Source organism: Octodon degus, unplaced genomic scaffold, assembly GCF_000260255.1.
Source record: "Octodon degus isolate 3935 unplaced genomic scaffold, OctDeg1.0 scaffold00007, whole genome shotgun sequence".
Classification (NCBI taxonomy): domain Eukaryota; kingdom Metazoa; phylum Chordata; class Mammalia; order Rodentia; family Octodontidae; genus Octodon; species Octodon degus.
The window spans coordinates 6,323,386-6,335,250 of record NW_004524583.1 but is presented as its reverse complement, the minus strand read 5'-3'; the positions used below and the strand labels follow the sequence as shown (position 1 = coordinate 6,335,250).

The following is an 11,865-nucleotide window of genomic DNA, read 5'->3' as shown; positions in this document are numbered from 1 at the left end:
ATCATTTCTGAGAACTACTAGTCAGTCCTTCTCTAAGTGTCTGTATTTGTTCTAAAGTATCACCTATGTACACATAATTCAGAAAAAAGTTGTGCTATATGGAAAAGCAAGTCTAACCTGCATAGTTATGTTTGTTTTCTTGGTATTTTGCTTTTAGTTTAAAAATGTAATTAAAGTATATTTTGTGATTGATTTTTGCTTTATGTTTGAAATATTTCCCTTCTTTTCCCCAGTTACATTCATGAAGATATGCTTAGATAATGAATTCGTTTAGAAGCTGAATGATTTTATTAAAGGCACAATTAATCATACTGATAGTATTTTGAAGACAGACTTAAAAAAAATTAAAGCCAAAAAAAGAAAATCCTCAGGAGGTCTCAGTCCATTAAGACCTATGCATGGAATATAATGTTGTCTGCTATGGAAGACTTTTGGATAAATGTTTATATGAACAAAAAACACAAGATATAAAACTTCATGTTTAAATATCCCACTTCATTTTAGTATGAGGACAATCTCATCTCTCCTCTCAGATCTGAGACCCCAGCCCACTTGAACTCAGATTAAAAACACATAATCTCGGGTTAATAATCAAAGATATTTTTTAACTTACAAAAAACTTGAAGTGTGTTTGTATATCTTAGGTAAAAAAAAGTGACTTAAAAATGCCTCCCACTTTTTCGTTTTCCTCAGTACAAGGAATCATGAGTGGCAAAGTCTCCCGCGACACCCTGCATGAGGCAGTGCGCGAGGTCCTGCACAGGAACGAGCAAGCGCCGGAAGTTTTTAGAGACTGTGGAGTTGCAGATCAGCTTGAAGAACTATGACCTTCAGAAGGACAAACCCTTCTCGGGCACTGTCAGGCTGAAGTCCACACCCCGCCCCAAGATCTCCGTGTGCATCTGGGGGGACCAGCAGCACCGCAACGAGGCCAAGGCTGTGGACATCCCCCACAGGGACATCGAGGCGCTGAAGAAGCTCAACAAGAATAAGAAGCTGGTTAAAAGCTGGCCAAGAAGTACGATGCCCTTCTGGCCTCCGAATTTCTGATCAAGCAGATACCACAAATCCTGTGACCCAACCTCAATAAGGCTCGCAAGTTCCCTTCCCTGCTGACCCACAATGAAAACATAGTGGCCAAAGTTGACTAAGTGAAGTCTATGATCAAGTTCCAGATGAAGAATGTCCTGCTTCTGGCTGTGGCTGTTGGTCCCATGGAGAAGACAGATGACGAGCTTGTGTACAACATCCATCTGCCCATCAACTTCCTGCTCAAGAAGAACTGGCAGAATGTCTGGACCCTATATATCAACAGCACTATGGGCAAGCCCCAGCACCTCTATTAGGGCACATCCTAATAAATGTCAGTGCCACCAAAAAAAAAAAAAAAAAAAAAGCCTCCCAACAATAGAACAAGAGGAATCTATAGCAGTTGAGTTTTGCCTCTAAGCATATAGAATCAAGAAGCATTTCCAAATATTAAATTCTTTAATGCTCTCCAGAGAAAATAATTGTTCTTTTCATTGGTTCCCTGAGAAATCTGTCATTTCTTGTCTATGTTCATCTTAAACCATCACCTCTTGTCAATACCACTCTTTCATGGAAAAATGAATGGGGTATGAATGCAGCACATTGCAATACTCTAGTCTTTCTCATTCTGCTTAGCATATTCATATGAAGAACCTCATACTCAGGTTGTCCTTCCCTACACACCATTTTATACAAACCATAAAGATTTTTTGGCACTCAACTGAATATCAATTTTTTTAGAAAACTCTCAAAAGCCTATCTGTCCTTCTCCTATACTCTTTGCTCCACTGACCTGACCAGGCAGCTTCTGAGTTCCACCCTTATACCTTCTCATATCACAAACATTATGTACATTTCTTCCCCTTCAGCAAGAGCTCCTCAGGTAGACTGCTTCATTTACATCTGTAGTCCCCATACTTGGTTTAAGTATATAATGGAGTTCTAACAATGGGATTGATAACTCATTTGGTAGATGCACAAAACAAATTGATTTTTTATGCTTTTCATATATTTCATTTGTTCACTAAACTATTGAAGATATTTACTGACAACCTGCTCTGTTTCTGGCTCTTTGGGCATAGAAGACAGAGTCGTACATGAGCCAGAAACTCTTCCTCTTTCTTAGAGCTTACATAATAGAGAGACATCCAATAAGGCAAACAAACAAATAAACAAACACAGTAAATCTATGATATGAGATCAAATAGAATTAAGTGCTGTGAAGTAAAATCAGTCAGAGCCAAAGATAAAGAAAGAATGCACAGGATAGGGTTGAATGGGGGACACAGGAAGCTTTTTGAACCTGATGCGCTATCGAGATATAGACGGATGAGATTTCAGGTATAGAAAGGAATCGCCAAGATGCTTATATCTAAGCAATTCCATATGCACAGCGAACAGGGAGAAGCCATGTTACTAGAGCAAACAGAGTGAGGACAGAGAGAAAGGAGACAAGTGTTAAAGTAGACAGGCCCTGAACATCCCAAGCCTGGCAGGCTGCAGGGGACTTTGCATGGGATGAACATAAAGAAAACTGCAAAGAGGGTCTGTTTGAAGCTTTTGATCAGGGATGTAATGTCATCTAAAAGAGGGAGTTCTCTGGTTGTTGGGCAGAAATTAGATGTGTGGCAACATAGGAAAAATATAGTGTGGCTTTAACTACAGTGATAACAGTTTACATAACAAGTAGTCAGTTTTCAGACCAACTTTGAAGCCTGAGCCAACAGAATTGGCTATTCACTCTTGTTATATTTTAAGTTTATTACAAAATAAATTAGGATCAGGCTAATCCTATGACTAATTACAACACTAATACACATAAATATTCATGAACACACATCAAAAACAGATATAGCTAATGACACAATACTCATGAAGTCTTTGATTTAATCAGATATAGGGCTGTAGGCACCAGTTACAGATGCTAGGGCCTCTAGCACTCCAAATTCACCTCCTGACTGAGTTCCACCATTTGCCACACAAAGAACTCTGCTCAGACGTCCAGTTGGACAACTGGTTGGATACATGCTCAGAGAGGCTCGGCTGCCTGATGCTTCATGCCAAAGATTCACTGGAAAGATGAGAGGTTCAGAGTTTTCAATCTTGACTTTCACTTATTACAAGGTAATACCACTTAACTGCTCTTAGCCTCAGTTTTTTTCCTTTTCAAAATGTAGTAATTTTATAAACTTGAATAATATAGCAGATATTCTCCTCTTTTTCATCCCTTGGACTACAGAGATGCATTTAGCATGCTGTCTAGCAAGTCTAGTACCAAAGAAACATTGACAAGACCACAAATGGAGCTGTATATGGCATATTCAATACTCACAGCCAAGTTTAGGGTAAGAATCTGCCTCTGCTCTGAAGAACATTAGTGTGGAGTAATTCACATCTGCTGTGGCCTCATTGGACTCATTTGTGTCTCCACAGAAAAGCCTTAAGACAACTTCAAGTATTGTGTTTCTCTTAAAAATGCTTGCCACTCTTGGGAGAACTAATGCTGTCACCTTAGCAACAGCACATCCAGATGATAGTGATCTCCTAGAAAGCAAGTATCACACAAGATGGTTCTCAAGATGGGCAAATCAGTGTCTTTGTATGCCCTTTTGGTCACCAAAGGGCTAAGGTCACTTTAGTTTCATTCATTTGTAAGTAGTATTTTGGAATAAAGTCTAAATTTTGCCCTAGAAAGAGAGGAAGAAAAACAGAACCAACAAGAGCAAAGGGTTGAGAGTTGAACAATGTTTCAGTACAAACAATGGAAATCATCAGCAGGCACTGAGGGCAAATTACTTTCATATAGAGAAATTATACCACAATAAAAGAGACTGATGGCTGCTTACACAGCTGTGGTTATTAGGACAACATAATAGCATTCATTCAAAGCAAATAATGGAGTCGCAGCTAGCTCAAGACAACAGGCTTTCAGACCTTACCAACAATAGAGAAGGGACAAGCACCAGATGGGGCACTAAAAGAACCAGAAAGAAAAAGAATAAGATTGAGCCCAGGGTGTTGTAATGAAGCAGGAATGAGGTGAGAAAGGTTTTAACAAGGCTTCTTTTCTGGACTGTAAGGTTATTTCTAGACATCTAGCAGGCTAACACATAATTTATAAACCTGTACATAGCTTGACTGATGTTTGTAAGTTTATGCTTTAATTCTAATTTATATTTGGAATTTTGGCTGTGTAATGATTGGTGTTTAAAGGGAGATGGAATTTGCAAAACCTTGTCCTTTAGAAGAAGCTGTTTAAATCCCCAGACATAGATAATCCAATTTACCTCAGTAGTGCTTTAAATATGTAATTTTGGTAAAATATGTTACTGGAAATGGTGGTGGAGAAAGGATCAGAATCAGTTTGACTTTCTTCTGTTGAGATCATCATTTACTACACTGCCTCAGTCAAACTCGTCCTCTCTTCTCACAAAATCTGTGTCTCTTTTCACAGACAAATTTTATCTGAAAAATAACATTTGGTTTTGATAAATGTACTCTTTGAATTCCTAAGAAAGAAGATCATTACATTTACTTACATCTTGTCTTATCCTGAAATGTTGCATTGGAATATTATTATTTGAAGGTGCCATTTTTTGGTTCATTATCAAAAAATGAATAGTGGGTCAGTGAGGTAGCTCAGCAGACTAAGCGCCTGCTTAGGAAAGATCAGGGACCGGGAAGTCAATCCCTGGCAACACATGCTGCTCTGGCCCTGCCCCCAGGTGCACTGAGCTCACCACCAAGACCAGGCGTGGTGGCGCATGTCTGTAATCCCAGTGCTGGGGAAGCTGAAAACAAGACAACCACTATGAGTCCAAGCTGTGTAGTGAAACACTGTACCAAATACATTGAAAAAGAAAAGCATCGAATAGTGATCATTATAGTTGTTTTATAAAGGTATATCAAAGGGCAAAAATCTGTAGCTATTGTTGCAAAGCTACTGGTATTATCAGCCAACTACTTTTAATTGAATGAATTTCATAACCCACTGACAATAATCTTGTGATTTTTCTTTTCTGGAAACTATATTTCAAGCCCTGTCACATACTTTAAGATGTCTTCTTAAGGCCAGGCAGAGTGGTGCAAGCCTATAATCTTTCTGGGCATTCTGGGAAGCACTGGCAGGAGGACTGCAAATCTGAGCTCAGCCTGTAAAGCTCAACAATTTAACAAGACCCAATCTCAATATAACATTAGGCAATGCAACAACTATTGCCTAATTCCTACTACTATGTTTGATAAAATTCTGTATCACTTCTAATTTTTTTAAAATTCATTTTGTATTCTTTTAAAAGTTAAAAAAAATGATCTGGATGTTTGGTTCAACACAGACCCCTGGGTTTAATCCCCAGAATCACCAGGAAAGAAAAGTTATCTTTCTACTGAGGCTGGGAGTCTACCAGTCATGGAGGGGTTAATCAGGAATTTGTGAAGCTGAAAGCCTTCACAGTTTCATTTGTTTCTGTTCCACAAAAATAGGCCTTGAGAAGGTTTGACTGACATTTATGATAATTACATTTGGAGATTAAAATAATTTGGGGTTTTGCAAGGTTTAAAATTTATGCACCGTATTGGGCCTCACATGATTATGCTTTCCTTCATATCATTTTAGTCTGGTGTTGAAATCCATTTGATGTGAATGTAACAGTCATTTTAATGGATATTGTTAATTCCTTGTTTTCAGCATAATAGATAAAGGGGATTTTAATTAAATTCATTGTGTGAGCACTTATCGGGGTAAAAAAGTTCACAGAATTATTATTTTTTCTGGCATGACATCTAAAGAATAACATACAAGACAGAGAAGAGAGCAATATGGGTCTGGAATGGAAGTCAGGCTAATTTCGTTTCCCCTGAAGTTGACGTGGCAGGCTTTAAATCAACTAAAAGGTGGTGCGTCAAAGCTACAGCTTCCATGAGGCATCAACGTAATGAAGTATCATTGCTTTCTGTCTTCTAAATTGATGGAACTCCTTAAGGTCAAATTTAAACTTCCCTAAAAGTCTTAATGAAGAACTAAATCCTAAATCCCATGAAAGCCAGCTAGAAATAAGTGGCGAGAGCTTTCCTTCCAGCATCTCTACTTCCGTTGCTAGCCCAGAAGAATGAGGCAGAGAGCCCACCAGGCTCTCCTGTCTTTGGGATCTTCTTATTGCTGTGGAATTTCTAGTAATAATACCTGACTACAGGGCTCTAAACGTCACTGGCTGTTTCAAAGCACCTATGACTTCTGGCATCCTAACAATGAAACATCCAATAGAAATCACTGAGACGCTGCAATTTTTCAATGGGAGGAGAAAGTCTGAATTATTTATTCTATAAAATTTTTACCAAAAAAAATTATACTACTGATTGATCATTTCTGGCCCTTTAACCAGAAACTCTGCACTTAATTTGCTGCTCCAAAACATTGTCATAAACTCCTCAGTGTTGTTAGACTACAAACAGCACATTAATGAAAAAATGCAGAAAAATTACAAAATGTTCCAGTATGTTGAACTCTGCCATACATGAACTCACTTTATTTTCATCCAATCTTTAAAGCTTTGGTTTAGAATGGCAAAATGAAGTTATATATCTATACATATATTAAGGCATACAATGCAAATATATTACTTGTTATCTCCTGATGGTGAAATTATACATAATTTATTTTTTTCAACCGGTTATAGTTATAATATTTAGGTATTATTTTTAAAATCTGAAAAGTGCTTTCAAAAAGTGGATAGGTAATTTGTTTCTATGAAAAAGTCTCTCTTTCCAAGTCAAGCACGCGTGTGTGAGTGTATCATCACTTTTCTCGGCCCAAACCTGGGCCCACCCATTTCCACCCCTACCCTAGCAATCCTCCTAAAAGTCAGGAATACTTATATAGAGAGAAATGCATAAAAATATACTTATATCCCATTCCTTAACTTAGACAAATTAAACAGAAGGAGTGGTTTTCATATGCACGCATTAGCGAGAAAGGAGGACACCATTCATCTTTCTCCCACCTTGCCAATCTCCATCCCACAATACTGCTTCCACGATGAAAATCCTGAAGGTACTTGCCTCAGCTCTCTTATCACACATAGGTTAATCATCAACGTGTATTTTTCACCTCTCACTCACTTTTAAAACTCTTTTCCCAAAAATCAACCTCAAGTTCCAAATTACATAATTAAAATATGTTTTCTCATTTTTTTTCTCTCTTAACCTTCTTGTATATTTGATACTTCTGAATTTCACCTCTTTTCAAAAGCAAAGGTAAACAAATTCTAATATTCTTGTCCTTTTATAGCTCCAATGGCTTTTCCTTTTTTGGGGGGAGTGCTCAGGATAGGTATGGTTTGGCTTGAGGATGAGGGAATCGAACCACAGTATCCTGAGCCTGACTGCTCTATTTCAGCAGGCATTTGAACACCTGAGCTAATGGGCAGGCCCCCCCTCCAATGACTTTTTGACTTCTCTAATTTCATTGGTTCAAGTTTTGTTTTGTTTTATTTGGTGTATCTCCTGTTGTTATCCTTCTTCCAGCTGTCTTTTGTCCTCCTACTCCCTGTAAGGAAGCCCTTTTCAAGTCTAGTTCCAATCTTCATGTCATCTTTTTCAACAAATCCTAATAACTTGCTGCTATTATGATTTAGAGTTAAAGTCTCCTGCCACTTTCCATATGGGTGAAGGACGCCTGGGTCACAGGAGAACACATCACCCACTGATGAGTTTGCAGCTGAATGTGCTCTTAGGAGGTGAGGCCTGGTTGAAGGGGCAAGATCCACAAGGACATGTGCCACTCTCTGTCTCCTTCCTCCTCTGCTTCCTTCTGTTAGGAGTTGAGCACCTTTTATCCCATGGACCCCCTATGCACTGGGGACATAGGAACACCCCTGTTCCTGCACTGGGGACAGCTCACCATAAACAGAGGCTGTGAACACAAATGAACCTCTCCTCCTTTAGGTTGTGTCCAGTATTGCATCCCCATGAGAAGAACGTTACTCAGACATCCGCTATGTGTGTGACACTCTGCTAGGCCCTGAGCATCCAAAGCTGAAATCACTGCTGAGAAGTGTGAAAGCCAATAAAAGAAAACTGTAAATATTTTAATGAATAAAATAGAATAAAAGTGGTATCAACGACAACACAAAATATGAGTTCCAAAGAGCAGAGCACAAAAAAGAAAGCAGCACTTGAAGAGGGGCCCAGAATTACCTTTCTTGGGAAACACTGAAACTTTAAGCTATGTTAAAGAATTTAAACTTGTTAAACTTCATCTCAGACACAAAAGGAAACTGAGAAACTTTAAGAATATAAATAAAAACAGATTTTCATTTTGGAAAAAAGAGCTTTCAAGCCAGTGAAAGTAGGCAAGGAAAGAATATCAACTAAAGACGCAAAGACTAAGAGGACGTGGTTGTTGGCTAGAGGAGAGCTTGAGTGACCCCCAAACAGTGAGAAGGGAGGAGAGAAAGTGGGAAAGTGTGCAGCTTAAAGTAACAAAATTCATAAGCTGTGATGCTAATTCCTTAGAGCAATAAGGAGAATCATGGAAGTCGACATCAAGGTGGCTCCCAGGATTCTAACCAGATCCCAATGGATGATGCTAATGAGGTATATGGATGAGAAAAATATACAAAGAGATACATGGTGGTTGGAAGATACTGGCTTGGCTTTTAGATCCACTGAGATTGAGGTATCATGTGGAAATCTAGGAGTTCCCTGTGGGGGTAAGAAGTTTATGGTTTAATGGGAAACAGATTGGCAATAATAACATAAAGGAGATGGATTAGTTATAACAATATGAGAGCAAAGTGAGAAAACACCTAAGAAGGAAAAATAAAATGAGGGGCAATAACATATCCAGAGCCCAAGAGTATCAGTCCTTAAGTGGTGACAAGTAAAAGAAAAGTCAACAAAGGAAAAGAGAAAATTGCCAGTGATATAAGCCTCCCTACAATGGTGGCTTATACTTCCTGTTTTCTTTGCTACCCTAAAAAAGTATCCTACTAAAATTTCTTACCCTTTCAAGCAAGTTTGAAAATAACTCCAAAATCTGTGTTACTGAATATGCCTTTCTTCTAAAAGCCTTAACAAGACTCTCCAAATCTGATTTAAATCTGTCTTCTTCAAACTGTGACATTCATACATAACCCCTGAATCAAAATAATTCTTTTTTCTTCAAAATTCATATCTCCATCCCTGTCTCTGTCTTTTTTTCAGGCTGTTTACTCTTCCAAAAGCCCCACATCTGCACACCAAGCATCTCTACCAGTCATCACTCATTATCACTTTCCAGACATGAAAACGGAAAACAGCCCCTAACAGAATCACTAAGACCCAGAAAAATGTGCTAGATCCTGACTTGGCAGTGGGTATGTGAATTTCTGTCACTAAATTTCCTAGCAACCTAGAAAGCCCCTTTTATAGATGACAATGCAGAACGTCATTTATTTATTCATTAATAAACATTAATCAAATCCCTATTGCCTCCTCTACTATACAAAGTGCTAAGCAAAGGTGAGCCAAGTGGTGCCCCTTGTTTGCTCCTATAAAGTGCTAACAATAAAAGGAGAGAGAAATATTAAAATATATCCACAAAGGGGCTGGGGAGATGGTTCAGTAGAATAAGCACTTGCCTGGCAAGCACAATGTCCTGAGTTCAATCCCCGGTACTGCCAAAAATAAATAAATAAAATATATCCACAAAAATAAGTGTGAAATAGTGAGTTTGAATGGGGGTCAGGATGTGAAAAGATGGGCTGCGAGTTCAGGGTAGGGAGCCTCCCTTAGGTGGGGCATTCATGCTGCAATATTAAGGATGGGTGGTCAGTGGAAAGAAGGGAAGCAGCATATCATATGGAGGGAAGACTGTAGGAAGAAAAAGGAAAAGCTAAGGCAGCTCCAGAGAAATGAGCAAGCAGGATACAGAGCAGTGCAGTTGGACAAAGAGGCAGGAACAAGATTTAGGCCATGTTCGAAAGCTTGGGTGTTACTCTCGCAACAAAGATACTGAAGGATTTTAAGCAGCACAGTTATGTAAAACTAACATTAAGAACAAATTAGAAAAGCTAAGTAAATATATTCACCCCTATTCAAGCATGATCCTTTCATTAGCATAATGTCCTCTCATTAGCATAAAGAGAAGCAATTTGTAAAACATAGAACAAAAGAATAAATACCAGATATGATGCTTAATATTTGCAGGAAGACTGTCAGATTGTTGTTTCAACCCAGACCACTAGCATAACCTCAAGACACAGGCACTCCTGGCTCAGCTTGGGTGATCTCAACTCATTTTTGAGGCTCCTTAGCAAAGATCTGTCAGGTGTGGTGGTGCATGAATCCCAGCACTCCGGAGGCTGAGGCTGAAGGATGGCTTCAAGTTGAAGGCCAGCTTGGGCTCAAGGCCAGCTTGAACTGCATAGTGAGACCTTGTCTCAAAAAGACAAAAAAAAAAAAAAGTTAGCAAAGAAACCCTAGAAAGCTAATCATTTCCTAGAAAGTATAAAAAACAATGTTAGCAAAGAAACCCTAGAAAGAGTGGGCTACCTTTCAGTATGAGGGTTTCTTACATCAGCCCTTGGTAACTTTTAACTTGCTTGCCTTGTAACTTTCTATCATTTCCGTGGTGCTTGGGAATGTGTTGCAAACATTTCAGAACCTCTTCTGCTCCTGTTCCTATAAGAGACAGGAAAACCAGCTACACAGGCACAGTCTCCATGCGGAGTCAAGTAGTCTGGTGATCCGATACATGCTCAAAGTGCCACCACTGAAAAGACTATGGCTGGCACCAGCTAGCCACCAGCTTTCTTCTAGGACTCTTACTTGGGTTTAGCAAATCAACAACCAATAAGGAACAGAAGTAAACCATAGAGACAAAGTCAGGTTGAATACTTCATTACAGTAAAAAGCTCTTAGAGGATAAGATATCACACAAGTTGCCTGAATATTATTGCAATGGGTTTCCACACCTGAATATTACAATCGAGAATGTTTGTTGATAGGGGTAGGGCTATTTAAGGCAGATCCCTTTGAACATTGCTGTGGGATAGATGAGTTCTCTTAGCGATTTATTTGGAAATCTGATATAAAATATGGACAGAAGAATTGAACTAAAAATAACAAAAACTATGAGAACGTGCATATTATAATGTCTAGACCAAACTAGAAATAGGTAGGAAAAGATGAACTAGAAAATGTTCAAGGATTCACTTCCTGGCTTGATTCATTTGTTGATGCTAAGTTGTAAGCATTTTTATTTTGTCAGTCAAAATCATAACTTTCATTACTCATTTAGAACACATAGCAACATGTGTTTATTGAATGAACTTTGGAACAAAATTTAGGAGACAATTAAATTCTTTTTTTTTTTTAAATTTATTTATTTATGTGGGGGGGCAGCTCAGCCCACCAGGGGGCGGGGCTGGCTGGCATGTGGTGCTGGGGATTGACCGAGGTCCCTGTGCTTTGACTAAGCTTGTTCTGAGTAGGTGCTTTAGACCACTGAGCCATCTCACCAGCCCTAAATTCTTTCATAATATTCTAGCCACATAATCGTAGTTAATGTTTTAAAAAAGTTTGCTTATATCACATCAAGGGCAGCAATGTGTAACACAAAAGTCATGCTTGAATACCTGTCCTCTTGGTCTTCTGCAAGCGTGTCATTTCTAACGTCATATCAATTATTGATATACTCTCTTTAAAATAAACTTTTTTGAAAAGGTTAAAAAAATTTAAAAAGAGAGACAAGAACAAAAATTTAAGGTTTCTTGAAAGCAAGCAGTCATATGCAATCATATGTCTAATCTTACATAACTGTATCTGTTAATCTGAGCAACAGATTTGATGATAAAG

At 38.5% G+C, this 11,865-nt stretch overlaps 1 pseudogene; it reads left to right on the top strand.

Annotated features, from left to right (window-relative positions):
• Positions 1 to 701: 701 nt before the first annotated feature.
• Positions 702 to 1,346, top strand: LOC101565544 (annotated as a pseudogene).
• The last annotated feature ends 10,519 nt before the right edge of the window (positions 1,347 to 11,865 follow it).